Below are 23754 nucleotides of genomic sequence, written 5' to 3'. Positions count from 1 at the left end.
AATGTTTCTAACCAGATGGATGACTTGTGTACTAAGTTGAAAATCAGTGTAATTATTTTGTATTGGATTCGTGATGCAACTGGGAGCCAAAGTAGGGAATGCAAAACAGGGATGATATTATTTCTCAGATCAGATTCAAGTCAAATAAAAAATGACAATTATACCTCTGTAGAGATCATACCACAGGGAAATCTTGTTCCTGGAAGTACAATTCCCAAACCGACTGTGTAGAAAACTCAAAAGTGTATTGTTCAATTATTGGTCCAATAAAACAAATCGGAAGGCGGTCCCATGTAGCAAAGGCAAAAACAAAATGAGACAACCTTATACCGTGGAAAGATTTATTATTGTTTCACAAAGCCCGACTCTGGCCGAGTTTCGCCAATTTAGGCTGCATCAGGGGCTAAAATTAAAAAACATTTTTTATTTAGAACATTAATAATAAAAAAAGACATCATATCTATATAATTCTCTTAAAAAATTGTATAAAACACACATGATTGCTGATATCAAATAGAACTACAAAAGTAGATCCTTTTATCAAGTTTCAATCTAAAATCAAAAGTTATAAAAATTATAATATAAATCTTACACATTTATATCAAAACTCAATTATACCAAATATCTAATATTCATCAATTGGAACTATAATCACAGAATCATTATAAATTTAAACCAAATGCCATAGCTTCAAAAAATAAAACTTAATCTCAAATTACAGAATTCCCTTCTTTATAAAAATCTATTATACATATATATAATAATATATCTTTCTGTCAGAAGTCACTTATTTTTCAAGGCAATATTGATAAATAACAAGGGGACACTTCAAAAAGTTTTTTACCTTAGTCGTGCATATAGTTATCTCCGCTTCTCAGTCTATTAACGTGTCACTCTCAAAATCGTACTGAACAAATCAGACAGTACATTAGGGATGTGAATCGTTTTAGGACGATTAAAATTATCGTCCGATAATTTTAATATCGTCTTAAACCGTTATGGAACACAATACAATAGAGATTCTAACGATTTATCGTTATAAATCGTTAGAATCGTGAGCCGGCACACTAAAACCCCCTAAAACCCACCCCCGACCCTTTAAATTAAATCCCCCACCCTCCCGAACCCCCCCCCCAAATGACTTAAATAACCTGCGGGTCCAGCGGCGGTCCGGAACGGCAGCGGTCCGGAACGGGCTCCTGCTACTGAATCTTGTTGTCTTCAGCCGGCGCCATTTTCCAAAATGGCGCCGAAAAATGGCGGCGGCCATAGACGAACACGATTGGACGGCAGGAGGTCCTTCCGGACCCCCGCTGGACTTTTGGCAAGTCTTGTGGGGGTCAGGAGGCCCCCCCCAAGCTGGCCAAAAGTTCCTGGAGGTCCAGCGGGGGTCAGGGAGCGATTTCCCGCCGCGAATCATTTTCGTACGGAAAATGGCGCCGGCAGGAGATCGACTGCAGGAGGTCGTTCAGCGAGGCGCCGGAACCCTCGCTGAACGACCTCCTGCAGTCGATCTCCTGCCGGCGCCATTTTCCGTACGAAAACGATTCGCGGCGGGAAATCGCTCCCTGACCCCCGCTGGACCTCCAGGAACTTTTGGCCAGCTTGGGGGGGGGCCTCCTGACCCCCACAAGACTTGCCAAAAGTCCAGCGGGGGTCCGGAAGGACCTCCTGCCGTCCAATCGTGTTCGTCTATGGCCGCCGCCATTTTTCGGCGCCATTTTGGAAAATGGCGCCGGCTGAAGACAACAAGATTCAGTAGCAGGAGCCCGTTCCGGACCGCTGCCGTTCCGGACCGCCGCTGGACCCGCAGGTTATTTAAGTCATTTGGGGGGGGGGGGTTCGGGAGGGTGGGGGATTTAATTTAAAGGGTCGGGGGTGGGTTTTAGGGGGTTTTAATGTGCCGGTTTTGCGATTTTACGTTTTTTCGATTTTTCACGATTTTTCACGATATTTTACCCCCCCAAACGGCAACAATACAATTCCCTCCCCCTCCCAGCCGAAATCGATCGTTAAGACGATCGAGGACACGATTCACATCTCTACAGTACATTGATGCATCCAAATCTAAAATCATTTCAAAACCATCTATTTATTACAGGATTACCCTGACACCACGGTGCCACATACCCGGTGTCTACACCAGAATCAGTTGATTACAACGCTAACGAATAACTCAGTCAATTACAATACTAAACAATCTATTCTCCTTTACCATCTTTCAAAGAAACATTATATTCTTAGTTTATAACATATAGGAACTTCATACTCACATTTTGTATCAAAAACATCGGGACAAGTCCTCATTTCGCTAAAAAAATCCGTCTCTGTTCTTAGCTCTGTTTATATACGTTCCTTTTCAAAAAACCGTGGGAAAACGAGTCTGACGTCAGACCTTCGTCAATTCTACACAACTTTATTGTCAATGAATCGGTTCAGACTAAACATAAGGTCTTGAATAATGAGAAAACTTCATAGCATCAATTAATATAAGCCAAGAAACATCCCTCTATTATTCTTAAGGTTCAATGAAACAATATATAAAATATATAAAAAAATTAGTATATTCACTGTTTCTTCTAAACACTACTTTATACCAATATCTCCTAAAATAAATAATAAATACTATAAAAACCACTATAATTTATTTCTGCCATGAAGCTGTCTGATAATTAAAATTATTAAAAGGAATTAGTATTGCCATAAGGACCATCTGACAAAAAAATATATTAAAATATAAACCATATAGGAGAACAAATTTGGGGGGAGTTATGCGTACAGTCACATCTCTCCAAAAGTTATTAATAAATCACATCTTAAACAAAGAAACCATATCCACTTATAAAAATACTGAATAATCTATTTCTTGATTAAGACCAAAGGGTTCCATAGTATTGAATTTAAATATGAGTTTTTGTTCTATACGTAACAATACTCTGTCCAAATCGCCTCCTCTCCAATTTAATTTTGGTTTACATAATACGCAAAAAGTGTAGTCCTCAAATTTATGATTAGCTATGATGGAATGTTCAACCATTGGTTTACCCTCGATTCTTCTGTTTATTGAGCTTCTATGTTCAATTAACCGTTTGTTCAGTGGGTGTATCGTTTTGCCAATGTAATGCTTTTTACAAGAACAGTAAGCTACATATACCACACCTTCGCTTTTGCAATTAGTAAATTGCATCAATTGAAAAGGTTTTGATTGATTATTAAATAGAATTTGTTTAGTTTTGCGATTAACCAAACATACGGAACAAGATCCGCATGGGTAATGACCGAGTGGTCTCTGATCTCTAAATTGTTTCTGAGGCAATGCAGAAGGAACCAATAAATCTTTTAAGTTCTGTTCACGTTTATTAGCAATAATTAATTTACTATTGCTAAAACATTCCAAATTTTGTAGAATGTACCAATGTTTTTTTTATAGTTTTAATAATTCTGTGTGACATATGGTTATATGTAAGTGGAAAAACAATGATATCTTCTCTTTTTCTTTCCTTTGGTTTCAATAAAGTCTGTCTATCCTGTGTCTTTGCTCTTATATAACCTGTATTTATATGTGTCATCGGATAATTCTTCTGTTTAAACCTCATTTTTAATTCTTTAGCTCTCTCTTGAAAGGTTTCTTCTTTAGTGCACAAACGTCGAATCCTAAGAAATTGGGAATATGGCAAATTATTCTTCATTGATCTATTGTGGCAGCTTGTGTATTCCAAAAGTTTATTAGTGTCATTCGGTTTTCTATATAAATCCATACTAAATTTACAATCCTGGAATGAAATTTGGATATCCAAATATGGAATAGTTTCTTTCGAATATGACATGGTAAATTTCAGATTTGTGTCTATATTGTTTAGCCAATTCAAAAAATTATCTAATTCATTGATATCACCTTTCCATAACATAAAGACATCGTCTATATATCTTCGCCAAAGTAGTATGTTGTCTTTATATTTTAAATCATTCTTCATTTTTGTTTCAAATTTATCAACATAGAGGTTGGCTATTGAGGGGGCCATAGATGTCTTTTTTTATTATTAATGTTCTAAATAAAAAATGTTTTTTAATTTTAGCCCCTGATGCAGCCTAAATTGGCGAAACTCGGCCGGAGTCGGGCTTTGTGAAACAATAATAAATCTTTCCACGGTATAAGGTTGTCTCATTTTTGTTTTTGCCTTGTTCAATTATTGTCCACCAACTCAAATGTCATCCTAAAAATGGATTTTTCTTTTTTTAATATTTATATTTTATTATATTTTTATCAAATTACATTGATAATATCACAGGAAAACAAAGGCTAATAATAATATTATCCTAGTTTATTTATAGTTTTAAGATAGCTTTTTTTTTTTTAAAACTATCTCTGGGATTGTTAGTGTTTTCATTTTTATCTCTGTCTTACCTTAGGAATATGAAGGCTGGTTGATATGACTTTTATATCCTTTTCATTCTTTACTATTGTGTTTTTATTTAATATATTATGGTAATTATTTTATTTTATATTGTTTTACAGATCATCTTTTATTTTTATATTTGTGAACCGTTGTAACAGCCTGCGCTATATGACGATATAGAAAAGTGTACAAATAAATAAAATAAATAAATAAAATATGACATATAATATCCAATATTTAGCATTATATTCCTATAAATAAGTCCCCATAAAGGTTAGGAGAGCATGCTTAAAGAACAAATATAACACAAAAAATACAAAATACGAGAGATACTAGATATCTATACTTCAAATTAGACAGTCATAATCAGGACTCCTTATCTGCAAGTAATATCTCAAGATGAGAAGGATCATAAAAAATAAATGTATTCTTATGATACATACATAATAAGGCACTAGAAGTTCCCCATTGACAGGGGTATCCCCATCAGGAAGTTCTAATTTGGAGCTTCTTGATCCTAAGAATGTTACTCTTGTAGATGTTTGGAGGGCAGTCACAAATATGGAAAAATTGTTAACTCAATCTATGTCTCAATTTGGGAGTTTTACCACCGAAACTAGGAACTCTCTTGAGGATTATGGAAATCGTTTAGTTAATTTGGAAGCCAGTTCTACCTCTGTATCCTCTCAAATTGCTTCATTACAGTTATCTCATACTTCTTTTATAAAAGACAGCCTTGTAATGCAAAAACAATTTGAAAATTTGGAAAATGAGATGAGATCTAAGAATCTCTGTCTCTTAAATTTTCCTATTACTAGGTTGTTATCCGTTATGGAATTGTTCAAAAAATATATTGGAGAAGTGTTATTAATTCCCTCGAGTAAAGAAATGATAATTTCTAAAATATATTATATTCCCCTGGCCAGAATTAGATTTGAGCGACAGAATGATGAGTTGGATGTATTAGACCTCCTTTTTGGAGGCATCTATTGATAATATTACCACAAGGACTACTCTTTTGGTATCTTTTTGTAGCGAACAAAATAAAAACTTAGTGCTACAGAAATATTTTAAGAACAAGGATATTCTTTTTGTGGTAAGAAAATTCAGATATTTCCAGATGTTGCTAGAAGTACCCAATTAAGGAGAAAACAATTTTTGATGTTAAAATCAAGAGTCCTATCTTTAGGGATATTATTTTTCCTTAAATTCCCATGCAAGTGTCTTATTACATATCACAAAAAATGTTTTTAACAAATTCTTGAAGCTTTTAGAACAACTGCTATGAAAGACTTTTCCAATAAATTTGGCAAGCAATGGCTTAGACCTTCTCTCGAGCTTCAAGGAGATGTATGGCGTTTGGAGGAGGAGCATCCAGCAATCCAGATTATGATGATCTCAAAATGCATGGAGGATTATAAATTCAAAGCATACAGCTAACCCAATGTGATTCAATTTTCCCTAACAATTTATGAGATAGCATTGCTATCTTGTACTTAATTCTCCATTCAATGGAGTTACAGAGTATTGGGGTGATAAGTTTTCTAATGACTAAATCTGTCACCAGATGAGCTACAGCAATCCAAACAACTTGTAGTATATGTCTCAGTATGTGTCTAGGGACCCTAAGATATACAGAATTGCCATAATCAAGACCCATGAATACTAAGCGGTATATTAGTTATTTAAATACATAAATAAATAGCAGAGAGAAGAATGTAGCTTCAACTGTTACATGAATGGCCTCGAAAGGCCTTGCATTCTGTTATGAACAGGGTGTTTAGTGTGCCCATGGGTCTCAGCCCAACCCCAGACGGATCCAGGACCGCACCGAGGGTTGATGGCATGTTCCACCATGGCAGACGGTCTTACCCTCTGCCAGGCCGGCAAGCTCCCAAGGCCAACAACAGGATGAGCCTTGGGAGCTAGCTTAAATCGGCGTGGAGCAGCAGGCCTGGCCTGAGGATGAGGGCAGACAGGCCTTGACACGAAGACATGACACCAAGATCGATGCTACGGCATCGCGGATAAAGACATGACACCAAGGCTGATGCAGACAGCATCAGAGACGAGGGCTGGCACAAGACATGACACCAAGGTAGTTGAAAACATGACACCAAGGCTGATGCGAAGACATCACGGACCAATGGTCGATGCGACAGCATCCCAGACCAGGGTCGATGCGACAACATCAGGAACGAGACGTAGACTTGACACCAAGACTGATGCAATGGCATCCAGGATGAGACAAGGAATTTGACGAAGTCCAGACGAGACGAGAGATTGGGCGGAAGGACATTGGCACTGTCTCTCAGGGCGCCCTACACAGTCCACCTGCGGGACTGGTCACGGACCACTCTTTCCCACTGTGCGCCCTACACAGCCTGAGGAGGCTGGTCACGGACCACGCTGAGAACGGAACGAGCGCAGGGAAGAATCCAGCCAAGGCAGAACTTCGACAACGGAGCCATAAGTCGCCCGGAGCTCCACAAGGCTGGCAGGACAAGACGGCTCAGGAGCACAGGACACGAGTCCACCTGCAGGCCACTCCACACTCGGGAAAGACGTCATCTGAGGGAGTCGGGTCTGACAGGTATCAGAAGGCTCAGGAGCGCTGAAGCAAACACCAAGAAGGGCAGGACACCAAGGAACCTGGGACATCAGGAAGCAGAGGATCAAGATGAGACATCAGGAGCTGAAACACCTGGACGAGGACCTCAGGCACAAACATGACATGATGAGACGAAACAAAGAGGAGCTCCACGAAGAAGACCTGAAGGAGCTCTGGCAGGCAGGAGCCTCCAGAGTGAAGTAACTCCGATGCAAGGCAAGGCTGACTGGAAGTAGAAGTCCTTTTATAGGGCTGCAGACAGGCGACTCCCTGGGAGGAGTTTGGAGGGCCCACACCTAGCTGGCCCTATAACTACGGAGGAGTGCTGCGGGCTGGCCCCTAGGGAGAAGGGCGTGGCTCAAACCATGAAGTCCATGCAGACATAAGCAAGCCTCAGGCAGGCCCCAAGAACATTGCGGCCTCCCAGGCCCTGGAGAAAATCCTGGATAGTTCGTAGGCGAGACCCCGGCTTCGGAGTGGCCTCCAGGAAGAGGTAAAGAGCCTCCCATAGCTCCGCTACAGGAGGGTTCATAACATCAACAAGATCAGTTTGTTTTCCAAAAAGGAAACCAAGGTTTTCACAGGGTACACTTCCACAGGAACCACAATGTAGAGATCAGCAGCTTTTCACAAAGAGGTCTAGCCAGCCCTGGTCAATGGGTAATTCACCTCAGCTGGCCCACTACACCACCTGTTAGATCCCTAAGAGCCCTGTAACCAAGGAGGGGTTTAGAGATTATCTATCTACTACATGGTTAAAATTCATCTAAGCAGCCCTCCAGCAACATTCTAGTATCTGCACAGCTCAAAAATGCTTCCAGGTCAACTGGTGTTTGTCAGCTGCATTAGAGGAGCACATGTTCTGCAGCTTAAAAATATATCAAGGTCCATATTCAAAAACCATTTAAACAGATAACTCAAGTTATCCATTTAAATGGCAAATTTAGAATATTAAGTGCAAGAATTTAGCCAAATAAGTTAGGGAAGCTCCAGGAGCGTAACTGGGAAGAGTTGAGTTAGTTGGTCTGGCTAACTCTGATATTCAGAGTTAGCCAGATAATTTATCCTGCTAAATTTAAGATAGCTGGATATATTCAGTAGTATGGCTGCACTGCTGAATAAATGGGCTAAGTTAGCTGGATAAATGTATCTGGCTAACTAGTCGAGCTGCACACTGGTTGAAAATGGACCTCTCTATGTTTCAGCAAAGCTGCTGTCCTCTCTAACTCAGCTCCAGTAGTTCACCAGACTTTCTGCATATGGATGTCCCAGAATTGATGCATGCTGGTCAAACAAAAGTGTTTGTTGGACCTCTGACTGATGGGAGAGGATTGGAGGGGAAACTTCTCACTTTACCCTCCTCATCATAGAGAATGAAGTCATATTATGAAATCTCAAAAAGCTGTATTGACCCACAAGACATGTTTTCAAGTTTTGTTGACCATGGCCTTCTTGGATGCTTTCTGTAATTTTCAGTTATTAGGAGGTCCTAATTCAAAAGCATTTAGAAGTTATCCAGTTAAATGAAGATTTGGGCACTTATCCAGATAAAATATAGCCGAATAATAACTAACTGGCTAGAATTTAGCCATATAAGTTAGGGCATAACCGGGAGGAGATGAGTTAGCCGGATAAGTTGTCTGGTTAGTTCTGGTCGGCCTGTAGGGCTGTCCTAAAGTTGGCTGGTTAAACTTGTCTATGAGCTAAGTTAACCAGAAGAGTACAGGAGCACAGTCTGCACTAAAAGCACATAGTAATAAACACCAGAGTGCAGGAAGAAATTAATCATATAGTCCGTTTATAGTTTTCAAAACAAGCCAGATCTTCTTTATTTAAATCGTGGCAACTCCACTGTAACTGTACGTATAGTAGTGTTAGCAGGGTCCTCTGACACGGACCCGTGTTTCGCCGAGGCTGCGTCGGGAGGGACACTTAGTAACAGTTTATGAAATCTTATATAAATTTTCATTCAGTATGGCAGGGAGCCATCGGGGCTCCCCTCGGGCTCGGCACGCGCAAGGTGCACATATGTGTGCACCCCCTTGTGCGCGCCGACCCTGGATTTTATAACATGCACGCGGCACCGCGTGCATGTTATAAAATCGGGTGTAGCTTTGTTTGCGCCCGGGTTGCGTTTTAAAATCTGCCCCTATATATTGTGCACATGGAAACCTGTGACATATTCCGCCCATGTTCATTGCTAACCGTGTTCATTCATCTCCTTCCCTCCCTTTCTTTCTTCCTTCCTATCTCCTAGGTTTCTTTCCTTCGTTTTATTTTCCATTCCCTTCCTAATAATTCCTAACATTCTGTTTGCTTTTTTGATTGCCACAGCACACTGGGCCGACAATTTCAATGTGATATCCACTATGACGCCTAGATCTCTTTCCTGGGTGGTAACTCCTAAGATAAAACCTAACATTGTGTAACTTCAGCAAGAGTTATTTTTCCCTATATGCATCACTTTGCACTTGACCACATTAAACTTCATCTGCCATTTGGAAGCCCAATCTTCCAGTCTTACAAGGTCTTCCTGCAATTCACCACAATCCACTTGAGATTTAATTACTCTGCATAATTTAGTGTCATCTACAAACTTGATCACCTCCTTCGTCGTACCCCTTTCCAGATCATTTATAAATATACAAGCCGTTAAGCCCGTTAAAACGGGCTACATTACATTTTGTTTTCAGTCCATTTTCTAACACAGCACCCTTCTACACTTTTTCTCCCTCTCTTCCCCTTCCCCTCGTTCACTCCTCCCCTTTCCTCCACTCAGTCTTACTCACCCTCTGTCTCCCACTGCCTTCTTCCCCTCACTCTCACCTCCCTCCCCTTCCCTCAGTCACTCCCACCTCTTTCCCCTTCCCTCAGTCACTCCCCACCCTCTCTCAATCCCATCCCCTCCCCCTCAGCCCTCCTCCACTCCCTTTTTCTCTGCTCCACAACTTCTTACCCTTCCACTTACTCACATCCCTGTCTCTCACCTCTCCCTCATTCTCCCTCTCCCCCTTCCACTTACTCACATCCCTGTCTCTCACCTCTCCCTCATTCTCCCTCTCCCCTCACTCTTCCCCACCCCCTACCTCCCTCCCACACACTCACCCACTCCTCCCTCCCTCTCACTCAGTCCCTCCCTCCCCCTCACTCAGTCCCTCCCTCCCAGTCCCTCCCCCTCACTCAATCCCTCCCTCCCTCCCTCTCCCTCAGTCCCTCCCACTCAGTCCCTCCCTCTCACTCAGTCACTCCCTCCCACTTCCTCTCTCCGTCCCTCCCACTCAGTCCGTCCCTCCCTCTCTCTCTCTCCTCCCTCCCTCGCTACTGGCCACCGCCGCCGCCCGCTGCCGCCACCGCTACCGCCGTCGCCTGCTGCCGCCGCCGCTGCCACCGCCGCTGCCCGCCGCCGCCGCTATCGCCACCGCCCGCTGCCGCCGCCACCGCTGCCACCCGCCGCCGCTGCTACCGCCGCCGCCCACTGCAGCCACCACCGCCGCCCGCCACCGCCGCTGCTACTGCCGCCGCCCGCCGCCGCCGCCGCCATGTTTTTTTTTCCTGACGCTGCCTAAGGCCGACGGGCTCGCCTGCACATGCGCAGTAGAGCTGCTCTCTACTGCGCATTTGCGGCACGTCGGTCAACCTTCATTTATTAGGTTGATTAAAATGCACCAGTCCAAGTACAGATCCCTGAGGCACTCCACTGATTACCTTTTTCCACTGTGAAAACTGACCATTTGATCCTGCTCTCTGTTTCCTGTCTTTTAACCAACTTGCAATCCACAAAAGGACATCACCTCCTATCCCATGACTTTTTAGTTTTCTTAGAAGCCTCTCTTGCGGGACTTTGTCAAAAGCCTTCTGGAAATCCAAATATACCACATCTACCTGTTCACCTTTGTCCACATGTTTATTCACCCCCTTCAAAAAAAAATGTAGGAAATTTGTGAGGCAAGACTTCCCTTGGATAAATCAGTGCTGGCTGTGCCCATCAAACCATGTTTATCTAAATTTTTTATTTTATTCTTTATAACTGTTTCTACTATTTTTCCCGGCACTGAAGTCAGGCTCACCAGTTTATAGTTTCCCAGATCACTCCTAGATCCCTTTCTAAATATAGGGGTTACATTGGCCATCTTTCAATCTTCAGGTACATCTGATGATTTTAATGATAGGTTACAAATTTTAACTAATAGTTCTGAAATTTCATTTTTTAGTTCTTTCAGAACCCTGGGGTGTATACCATCTCATCCAGGTGATTTACTACTCTTCAGTTTGTCAATCAGGCCTACCACATCTTCCAGGTTCACTGTGATTTGGTTCAGTAGATGAGAATCATCACCCATGAAAACCTTCTCCGGAACGGGTATTTCTCCAACATCTTCTTCAGTAAACACTGAAGCAAATAGTTTAATCTTTCCGTGATGGCCTTATCTTCTCTAAGTGCCCCTTTAAGCCCTTGATCATCCAACGGTCCAACCAACTCCCTTGCAGGCTTTCTGCTTCGGATATATTTTAAAAAGTTTTTACTGTGAGTTTTTGCCTCTATGGCCAATTTCTTCTCAAATTTTCTCTTAACTTGTCTTATCAATGTGTTATATTTAACTTGACAATGCTTATGCTTTATCCTATTTTCTTCTGAATGACCTTCTTCCAATTTTTGAATGAAGATCTTTTGGTTAAAATAGCCTCTTTCATCTCACCTTTTAACCATGCTGGTAATCGTTTTGCTTTCCTCCCACCTTTCTTAATGCATGAAATACATCTGGTCTGTGCTTCTAGGATGGTATTTTTTTAACAATGTCCAGGCGTATTGCACACTTTTTACCTTTGTAGCTGCACCTTTCAGTTTTTTTCTATTTTTCTCATTTTATCAAAGTTTCCTTTTTGAAAGTTTAGTGCTAGAGCCGTGGATTTACATACTGTCCCCCTTCCAGTCATTAATTCAAATCTGATCATATTATGATTACTATTTCCAAGTGGCTCCACCACCATTACCTCTCTCAACAAATCCTGTGCTCCACTGAGAATTAGATCTAAAATTGTTCCCTCTCTCATCGGTTCCTGAACCAATTGCTCCATAAAACTGTCATTTATTCCATCCAGTAACTTTATTTCTCTAGCATGCCCTGATGTTTCACTTACCCAGTCAGTACTGGGGTAATTGAAATCTCCCATTATTACTGCACTACCAGTTTCGTTAGCTTCCCTAATTTCTCTTAGCATTTTACTGTCTGTCTCACCATTTTGGCCAGGTGGATGGTAGTATACTCCTATCACTATAGTCTTCCCCGACACACAAGGGGAAGATTTCTACCCATAAAGATTCAATTGTACATTTAGTCTCATGCAAGATTTTTATCCTGTTGGACTCTATGCCATCCCAGATATAAAGGGCCACCCAACAACCAAGATGCTCCTCTCTGTCATTCAGATATAATTTGTAGGGATGTGCAATTGTTTAGGATGAATTAGGCAATTCAATGAAATTGCCTAATTCATCCTGGTTCGGGGAACCCTAAAACCAAAATCTCAGGAAAATTTGGTTTTCGGGTTAACGCGCGCTAACCCGAAATTTGGGTCCCTCAAATTTCAAAGGGCTGAACTGCGAGAAATATGAAATTTCCTGCGACAGGCCGAAAATGAAGTCCAAACCAAAATATTCGGGCTTTGCACATCTCTAATAATTTGTACCCTGCACTATCCCATTGGTTATGGTTATCCTTTTTCCACCATGTCTCTGATATGTTAATTAAGTCTATGTCATTATTCACTGCTATACACTCTAATTCTCCCATCTTTCTTCTTCGACTTCTGGCACTAGTATACAAACATTAGGGGGCGGATTTTAAAAGCCCTGCTCGCGTAAATCCGCCCGGATTTACGCGAGCAGGGCCATGCGCGCCGGCGCGCCTATTTTCCATAGGCCTGCCGGCGCGCGCAGAGCCCAGGGACTCGCGTAAGTCCCGGGGTTTTTTGTCGGGGGCGTGTCGGGGCGTGTCGGGGGCGGGGCCGATCGATGCGGCGTTTTGGGGGCGGGATGCGGCGTTTCAGGGGCGGGCCCGGGGCATGGTTTCGGCCCGGGGGCATGGTTTCGGCCCGGGGCGGTCCGGGGGCATGGCCGCGCCCTCCGGAACCACCCCTGGGTTGCGTCTCGGCGCACCAGCGGCCTGCTGGCGCGCGCGGATTTACTTCTCCCTCCGGGAGGCGTAAATCCACGGACAAAGGTAGGGGGGGGTTTAGATAGGGCCGGGGGGGGGGTGGGTTAGGTAGAGGAAGGGAGGGGAAGGTGAGGGGAGGGCGAAAGAGAGTTCCCTCCGAGGCCGCTCCGATTTCGGAGCGGCCTCGGAGGGAACAGAGGCAGGCTGCGCGGCTCGGCGCGCGCCAGCTGCCCAAAATCGGCAGCCTTGCACGCGCCAATCCTGGATTTTAGCAGATATGCGTGGCTACGCGCGTATCTACTAAAATCCAGCGTACTTTTGTTTGCGACTGGAGCGCGAACAAAAGTACGCGAACGCGCCGTTTTTAAAAATCTACCCCTTATTGTATTAACATTCTTCTTTTCAATTGGAATCTTTTAACTCAGGTGAGTTTTTAATTACAGGCACTTGGACTTTTCTTATTATTGGAACCTCTCTGTCGGGATCCCCTAACTCTAATGCTTCATTAGTATCCTTTGAGGATACCTCCCTCCGAACCATGCACTGCTGAGCGACTGTCAGCTTTCCCTTTTCCTTCTTTCCTCTACAACAACACTTGTGGCTTTGTGAGCTTGGGGAAGGGGACTCCGTAATCCTTGCACCTGATCTCACTAGTCCATTAATTATTTTGTTTGCAGCATCTGTAAAAGCTGTACACACTCTTTTATTTTATTTCAATATATTTTCATAACAAATGAGTGTCTTTGCAAGCAGGCATGATTTGTTCACAGAACTTCAGTGCATACTCTTTTTGAACAACATGAACCAAGGGCAAGAAAAAAAAAGTGAAGATCGTGTTTGCTTAAGAATGGTGAGTTCCTTTTTAGTGGATAGGTATACAATTATTATTCGTTTAATGTGGTATAAAATAGTGGCTGCCTGGTTTATTCATTGTAAGTTATGCTTTAAAAACATGATCTATTTGTTCCATATTTCCATTTACTAATACTGCAGAAACGTTGGTGAAAAACCTAGTTTAAGGCTTTTTGGACAATTAAGATACCAGCTCAATATGTTTCCTTTATTTCTTTTTAACTAATCCAAAACCCAAAGAATTGGGACTTTGCAAAACCAGAACCGAAGCCAAAAGACAAAATATTTTTGTACCAAAAGCATGGGTCTTTGGCTCATTTTTCATATGTAGGATTCTGCAGGAGAAGGTTTTATAAGTGGTGTGACAGGTCAAGCAGTTTTGCCTATGGAAGAGCCAGATAGTGACAGAGAAAGTATTTTTGCAATGCACTGAAGTATTACAAAGCACGTTTGCATGTGGCTGTTAGCCCTCCTTTTTTTATTTCCTTAACTTACAGTTGAGTTCACTCTTTCTTTTCATGCACAGAACAGGTAAACAGCCAAACCTGTATACTTATTCACGTCTTCTGTTGTGGGTGGAAGGAGAGGTTATCTGTTTGCTCCATGCAGTCTTTGATCCTCAGGTTTATGAAACTAATGCTTTTGTAGAGACCTTTGTCCAGTAATTATGAAAATCTATAATTTCAATGGAGGGTTCAGTGTAAACATTATAGTTTATATACACCATCTGCTGGCTCTCCATCAGGGCTCGTTTGCAAAATAGCTTTTGTCCACCTCCTCCCCTCTGCAGCTATCTGTGATCTTCCTAAAAAAACCCAAAACAAATATATGTAATGTGTTACTGGCTAAAGGTAGCTATTTACATCTTGTTTTTAATGATGGATACATAGAGCACAGCACTTACAGATAAGCGGGATCTGTATTTGCATGCAGGTGGAGCTCCCCTGTTCAACTCCAGTTAGAAAACATTTACTTGGGGCTACTTAAATTCTATCTATTTATCTCTTTCTGTATATATACAGAGAAAGAGAGAGAGAGAGAGAGAATGATAAAGGAAGGCCTCAAGTTTCTGCAGCAGCTATGGGGCAAATTTTGCGGCAAGGGACAGAAAATGTTGTGGCAATTCCATAGTATATTTTCATAAATTTGTATGTAGTTTGCAACATTTGATATGCAGAAAAAAAGGCAATTTAAAATCATTAAGTTCATATATTTTTCTTTCTAAGAAAAAATGGTAAAAATATTTCTTATCTAGTTTTATGTGCATCTGGATAATTACTTTTGTTTTCATAAATATGGTAGTTTTGGTGGGATCATTTTAAAAGTGAACTTATATGCATAAATTTGATTAGAAAACTGGAGACATTTATTACAAAATCTAATTTGCCGATGACAACATTTTTCAAAGTTGTCAAATCACAAGAGGATTGTGAGAAATTGCAAGAGGACATTGCAAAACTGGGGGACCAGGGCATGCAAATGGCAAATTAAATTTAATGTAGACAAGTGCAAAGTGATGCACTTAGGGAAGAGTAATCCAAATTATAGCTACAAAATGCAAGGTTCCACTTTAGGAATCACCACTAAAGAAAGGATCTAGGTGTCATCATTGAAAATACGTTGAAATCGTCTGTTCAGTGTGCAGCAGTAGCAGCAGCCAAGAAAGAAAATAGAATGCTAGAGATTATTAGGAAAGGAATGAAGAATAAAACAGAGAATATCGTAATGCTTCTTTATCGCTCCATGCTGAGACCTCATCTTGAGTATTGTGTTCAGTTCTGGTCACCACATCTCAAGAAAGATATAGCAGAAGTAGAAAAGGTACAGAGAAGGGAGACCAAGATGATAAAGGGGATGGAACAGCTCCCCTATAAAGAAAGGCTAAAGAGGTTAGGACTCTTCAGCTTGGAGAAGAGACGGCTGAGGGGAGATATGATAGAGGTCTATAAAATAATGAGTGGAATGGAATAAGTAAATGTTAATCAGTTGTTTACTCTTTTGAAAAGTACAAAGACCATCGGACACACAATGAAGTTTCTTATGACTAGGAGGGCAGAAGGAGACATGGACTAGGCATAGAAATCTAAAGAAGAGGATGCCACTTCCTTAAAAGTGAAGAGCCCAGGAAGACACAAGGAATACTGAGATAGTGGAAGCAGCAGAAATAGTAGTACTGTTGTCCTCTGTTGTCATTATCATCAGTGCTGTTCTACTGTACTGTTTGTCATCATTATCTGCTATAAGCTCATAGAACTGGAAGACTGATTAATCTTTCCAAGAAACACCAAAGACCACACACCTCTAAACTACACCAGACCTACAATTTTTTTAAGTCAGCACTAACCTCTGCAGAAGACAAAGGCTTTTCAAGTTGTTTTTATTTTTCTGTTAGTGTCAAGTTCTACCTGGTTTGAACTTCTGCTATAAACATATCAAGCGTGCAGCATGCTGGGCTGAGGCTAGAAGAATTGTCAGCCATCAGATTCTCTGTCAGGGAAATACTTTCCTGTTTTTGCTCTGGCTTAGTAATGAGCTTTCTAGTAGCTCTATCTCACTGATGGATCTGGTGTCCCATTCCTTGCTAGCTGGGTTATCTCAGCAGTAGCTTCAGCAAAAGGAACAGCACTGGCAGTGGCATTAGTGTCATTCTCAGGAGCAAAAAGTGAAGTGGCAGGAAAAGAGCCTGATCTGACACTTACCTTTCCTGTACCTCTTATCTTATGTTTCCCCACCCCCAGCTGTACCTTTTATACGCCTGCTTCATCAGGATCTTGCTTTTTCTTACTTACTATAGGGTCTGACATCAACAATTGCATCTCGGTCCTTTATGATTACGTTGTGAGGGGATTGTGGGTTTTTATACCAACATCTTAGCGTCTCTTGCCAAAATGATAATTATCACACAATATAAATCATTCTTACTCACTTTGGGCTCTGTTCGCTAAGCATTTCTCCAAAAGGGTCCCTTACTGGTGGCTTCAGAGTCTCCAAGGGCAGGGGGTGATAAGGTAGGAGAATGCAGGAGTGCAGTGGTGTTCGATACTCCCAGTAGTACTGTGAGTGGTTTAACAAAACTCATGAACCCACTTGCCTCTGGGTTCTTCGGGGGTTGTGCCTCCAAGGGAGAGGACTAGCCTATCATAGGTGCCATATCCTCCAGTTCACATTGTCCAAGTGTAATCATCTATGAGAGTTAATAACAATCTCAGATTTATGATGATGAGTACTTTCAAGAGTGATTGAGAAAATGACAATTCAGCTCTCTTCCTGTGGAGAAAGGTGAATACAAGAGTCCATATACTGGGACTGGCAACTCTTTAACATTACATAAATGATATGAAAAAGGGAGATACAAGTGAGGAAGTCAAATTTGCAGATCACACAAAATTATTCAAAGCTGTTAAAACATGATTGGACTATGAGTAGCAGTTCCTCATAGTGTCCAAAACATCTTTTTTTTCCCATAGCAAAGCAGCTTCTGCTGTTTGGTTGACTGTGCCTACATCATTTGCATCTGTCTGGCAGCATGATGAATTAGAACCTAAATAGCTCCTAGCCTGCTGTGCATAGTTATCCTGAAGGATGTGAAAGGCAGGGGTCCATAGACCTTTCCTCCATGGAGAAGATATGATACCAGTAAAAGCACATTGTAACTTACGGAGAGCTCTTTGAGCCATGAGTGAATGCCAGTTATCATCTTCTCCTTCTGACCTGATGCTTAGTCCCTGCATGTGATATGAACTCATAGCTGTTTGCCATGCAAAAATGAATGCTGTATACCAATTAGCAATTTACCTGTATTCGATGGGAGGTGAAGGGCTGATGTGCATGGAGCAGGAGAGAGACCTTGGGGTGATAATGTCTAACGATCTGAAGTCAGCGAAACAATGTGAAAAGGCGATAACTAAAGCCAGAAGATTGCTGGGCTGCATAGAGAGAGGAATATCAAGTAAAAAAAGAGAAGTGATAATCCCCTTGTACAGGTCCTTGGTGAGGCCTCACCTGGAGTACTGCGCTCATTTCTGGAGACCGTATCTCCGAAGAGACATAGACAGGATGGAGGTGGTCCAGAGAAGGGCGACCAAAAAGGTGGAGGGTCTTCATCGAATGATTTATGAGGAGAGATTGAAGAATCTAAATATGTACACCCTGGAGGAAAGGAGGAGCAGAGGTGATATGATACAGACTTTCAGATACTTGAAAGGTTTTATTGATCCAAAGATAACGACAAACCTTTTCTGTTGGAAAAAAATCAGCAGAACCGGGGGTCACGATTTAAAACTCCAGGGAGGAAGACTCAGAACCAATGTCAGGAAATATTTCTTCATGGAGAGGGTGGTGGATGCCTGGAATGACCTTCCGGAGGAAGTGGTGAAGACCAAAACTGTAAAGGACTTCAAAGGGGCGTGGGATAAACTCTGTGGATCCATAAAGTCTAGAGGATGTGAATGAAGAGTGGTTGGCTCACGGAAATGATGGCTACTACTGGTGATAATACCCTTATTCAATAAACATACACATGGTTAATGCGACTCCAACATTGCTCTAAGCTTCAGCGGCAATGAGGAAATGTGGAAAAAAGGATTTGCATTCACAAAAAAGCGGGGAGTAGCTTGCTTGTTATGTCGGTTGCTACCTCAAACCAAATAAGCTGATACTTCACTTTCAATGCATGATACTTCACTTTCAATGCATATCCAGCATAGCTCTCTGCTTCAGCGGCAGGGGAGAAAACCTGACACTTCACGCATATCCAGCATAGCTCTCTGCTTCAATGGCAGGGTAACAAGACTGATACTTCACTTTCAATGCAAAGCCAGCATAGCTCTTTGCTTCAATGGCAGGGGAGAAGTTTGACACTTCACACATATCCAGCATAGCTCTCTGCTTCAACAGCAGGGGGGAATGAAGAAAGGTGGATCTATATTCAGGCAACAATCAACAAGGACTGAATTACACTGTCTGGATAAACAGATAAGCATGGGTGTAGCTTACTTATTACGGTGGTTAATACCCCTAACTAATTAAGCTATTTCACTTAGATGCAGTTCCAACACTGCTCTCTACATTAATGGCGGGTGTGGAAGGGAAATAAAATAAAAAAGTTACTAAGAGCCAAGAGAAACATAAGTATGTGTGAGAAAAAAAAAGTGCGAAAGCTTGCTGGGCAGACTGGATGGGCCGTTTGGTCTTCTTCTGCCATCATTTCTATGTTTCTAATATTCCTACTTGCAGGAGAGAAATATGACATCCCTGCTGAATGCCCATGCTGCAGTCATGCTGCTGTGCAACAGGAGGAAAATACTGGGGTATCATATCTGGAACAGGCAGAGGAGGGAGATGGTCACAATGGAGATCAAAGTCAAGGAGAGCCATCAGAGGAAGTGATAGATGAGGAGGAGGAATTGATGCCCGAGGATGCACCCTTGATGAACTTTGATGATCCAGAGTCTCCCCAGCTGTTTCCAGATGTGCAGGAAGAAGCCATCAAACAGCCTACTACTGAACAGCCAGTGCAGCATTATTTAGCCACTGCAGAGGTGTCCTTCAACCCCTGGAAAGAAAGGATTATGAGTCAGAGTGACAAAATAGCTAAACAGAGCTGTTGGGGGGGGGGGGGGGTGGTGGTGGTTCATAGACAGGTGCACAGAATTAGGGATGTTTTGGAGTACATCCTGAAGCAGATGGTATCAGGGCAAGGTCACAGGTCCTCCACATCCCTTCCTTCTTCTCCTTGTCCTGCACTCTCAGGAACACCACTGTAAGATGCCTTGAGTCTGGTGGCTACTTTTCCAGGACCTCCCCAGTTAGCCCCCAAGAGGACAGTGTGAGCTCTAATCACACTCCCCTGTAGCATAGCTACAGAAAGGGCTTATCAGAGAGCCAGTGTCAGCTGTCAGAATCACGAGTTACCAGAAAAATACTGATCAGCTGCTTGCGTGTGCACATGGACGGCTGCACGCTGTTTTAAAAATCAACGCCATGATGCACTAATTCCTTTTATAGGGGTTACCCCAGTAGCATAGTAAAGAGGTCCTTTAAGCAGGACCTATATAGTAATCATGAGCCCTAATTTTCAAAGGCCAACGTGCGCAAATACCGGCAGTTACGCACTTGACAGGGCCTCTTCAGCCACGTGCGTAACCACCAATACGCACACAAGTGCTGGGCCCTGAAAGGGGGGGGGCGGGCTGGGGGGTTCGTGGTCTGGGTAGGGAGGGGTAGGAGTGGGATGGAGGTTGGCCGGGACAGCGGCCATTAGCCGCTGTTCCAGGGAAGTGTGTGCTGGCAGCTGGCCGGCATGTGGAGATTATTGATGCTCCAGAGGAGCAGTAAGTAATAAAATAAAAAATTTTGGGAAAGGTAGGTTAGGTTTAGGGGAGGAGAGGAGAGGGGAAGAGGGAGGACGTTAAGGAAGGGGGATAAGGAACTGGGAAAGGCCTGATTGCATCACCGTCCATATTTAATGAAAATTCGCCCCCTGCACGCGCCGCCCACACTTGCTCGTACAGATTTTAAAATTTGGTGTGCATGTGCATACGGCCATCAGATTTTATAACATGCATGCGCCAGTGCACGCATGTTATAGTCGGTGCGTCCATCTGCATGCGCTGGCCTTTTTAAAATCAGCCCCATGATTTGTACCCAATTCTAGTGCTTCAGCAGATAGGGTAACACACATGGAAACCTATTCTAGCTGGGTGGGCTTTATTTGCTCATCTATTAGACATCATTGGTCGGTTACCCCGCCCCCCCCCCCCCCCCAACCCTAGTTCCTTCTCCCTGTTATTATGTAATTTCAGTCCTTTAGTTCATATGTGAACCGGTATGATGTCCCCACTAACACCGGTATATAAAAGCTGTAAAATAAATAAATAAATGCATTTATGGGTTTTTTTTCTTCTCCACCCTAGTTTGCATCCCATAGGGAATGTAATTTGAGGGATTTACTTATCTCGTTGAACCTGTGGACCCGTTAGCTCCGAGCCTGATATGTTGGGACATAGACCATGTGGTTCCTGTCAGGCCTGTCCTCTTTCTTTGAGTATTACAGATTTTGTCTATTCTGTAACCCGGGACATGCATCATTTATATTTTTCTTCAGATAGCAACTCCCTTAATGTAATTTATATTATTACGTGTCCCTGTAAATACTTGTATGTGGGAAAAACTAATCACAAAATCATGACTCACATTTAGGAACTCTGTAGCTATATTTGTCACTCAAGTATTATTGCTCCTCTGGTGTCATATTGACTACAAGCCCATTATTCTGTTTCAGATTTATGAATTTTTGTTATTGAGCAAGTCTTTTGTTGCCCATGCAATGACAAGCTTGACCACCTTTTACGGCAACGAGAACAGCGGTGTATTTTTAAACTGCAGTCTTTATTTCCTTGCAGTTTAAATGTTGACATAGTTATTGATTAGTCTCAATTTCTTTAATTTCATGCTAAATACATTTTTTATTTTTGTTTGATAAATTTTGGTTTAACAGTGTTCTGGCCATGTGACCTTATGGCACCTTTTAGTCAGCATTGAAATTGTGGACAGGAGCAGTATGTTTCGTTCAGGCTGTTATTATGCTGTTCATATTAAGTTTGCTGAATAAGATTCTGTTTGATATGTCCTTTATTTGGTTTGTATTTTATTGCATTTTATTTTATTTTTATTTTATTATGATTTCATATGGGCTGTGTAGATGGTCACTTAAATTCATTTAATATTTGTATTTGATAGATTTGTCCCTCCCGAAACACAACTCATGTTAGGTAACTCACATCCCTTATTATATTTGTTTGGATATAACAATATTGATTGAATAAAGAAGGTCTTTCTCTGATTACCCTTCAGTGACTTTATTTATCAGTTTTGGTGTTCCATGTGTCAGTGGAGAGAGCACACATGACAGCAGTGGACAGCTCCAGGATAAGGAAGTTTAGAAAAGAAATGTCTATGGTTAATTATTTAACTTTTGTAAATGCTGTGCAACCACTAACTAGACTGTTGGATTTGTACGTGTGTGGGCCCCTGGGTGGGATACACCGAAGAGGGGTCCTCAGTAGAAGGTTCGGAGGAAGTCCCGAGGAGCGGAGAAGCAATAGTCTGAGGCGTTGGGCACTCCGAGGAGCGGATAGCCAGAGACAAGGAAAGGGCCCCCGAGGAGCGGGTACCCAAGGGAGTCTCGCTCCAAGGAAGCAGGAAGTCTGGAATAGAAGTCCGAAGAAGGTGGGAGGATTCAGCAAAGAGAAGTCTTGTTGCCAAGTTGTCCATGTAGAGCGGGGGAGGAGCTTTATAGTCCCCCAGGAGTGACATCATCAACCAAGCCGCCAGGAAATGTTTTAAAGGGCCCAGGTTACCACCCTGGGCCCTTTAAAACATTTCCTGGTGGCGTGCGCGCCTAGGGAGATCCAGAGGCAGAGTAAAGCACGGCGGCAGCGTTCCTGCTGTGGGTTGAGGCTCGGTGTCCGCAGGAAAAGCCGCGAAGAGGAGGGACACGCTGCAAACAGTTCCGCCATCCCGCTACAAAGGTGAGAGCTGCCCCCGGCAGGGAAGTGAGCAAGGTCGACTGCGGGCCTTCAGCTGACCGGCGTAACATAGACCTGTTCAGGTGAAATGGTTTTTCAGGCAGCAATTTCACTAGAAGGATTGTCAAGTTTGTAAATCCCCACCAAATTGAATTACTGTTGTAACCAATTCTATAACCAAGAAAGCCAATTAATTGGTTCAGTTATTAATGAACCAAAGTAAACGTGCAGCTGTCAGGTTCTAGGCCTTTAGGCACTTATGGAGATTGGGTGGAGCTAAACCCTATTGTAAGCACGCAGGCTGGGCCAGGCAGGGGCTGGGAAATACCTAGGAGTCAAGAGTTTCACTTAGATGGCTGCAGGCCTGGATCTTGGAATTGTCAGATAATAAAAGGTGGAACAGAGCTGGATCCAGACCTTGGCTTCAGGTCAGGAACTGGAATCAGCAGGAAGGTTGTAAAACTGTAATAGGTACTAGAAGCAGGCTGGAACTGCAGATCAGGAACCAGAGTCAGGAAATAGATCACAGCAGAAGCAGAACTAGTAAACACTGGAGCTGGTAGAACTGCAGAAAGGAATTAAAAGGCAAGATTGAAGCAACAGACTAGAACCAATGTTTTTGGCACAAAATTCAATGGCAAGGGGGCATGTCAGCTTTTTGGTTGCTGCAATAAACTTCCTGTTCCTCTGCAATCCTTTTTGACTCAGCCCCAGCTAATCCCTGATACCTAGAGGTGTGGATTCAGAGGTTACCTGAAGCAATTTCTCTGCTGCATTCCCTTGTTTCAGGCCCTCGGCCGGTGTGAGGTTAGGAAATCATCCTGTCCTTATCTCCTACCACTAACCTCCCTGCTCAAGTCCTGTATTTCACCCTAACAATGTCCTAAGATATATATTTTTTGAAAAGAAGGCAAAAAGAGGCAAAAACCTATAATAAAAGCTTTTTAAAATACATCTGAAGCAGAAAGTCTGCAAGAGAATCAGTTGGACCATTAAAAGATCGAGGGATTAAAGGGGCATTTAGGAAAGATAAGGCCATCGCGGAAAGACAAAATGAATTCTTTGATTCCGTGTTTATTAATGAGGCTGTTAGGGAGGTACCCATTCCAAAGATGGTTTTCAAGAGTGATGATTCAGGTAAACTGAACCAAATCATGGTGAACCTAGAAGATGTTGTACGCCAGAATAACAAATTGAAGAGTATCAAATCA

This window comes from Rhinatrema bivittatum, chromosome 1, assembly GCF_901001135.1.
Source record: "Rhinatrema bivittatum chromosome 1, aRhiBiv1.1, whole genome shotgun sequence".
Lineage (NCBI taxonomy): Eukaryota > Metazoa > Chordata > Amphibia > Gymnophiona > Rhinatrematidae > Rhinatrema > Rhinatrema bivittatum.
The sequence above is the reverse complement of the archived record's forward strand: the minus strand, read 5'-3'. Positions refer to the sequence as shown.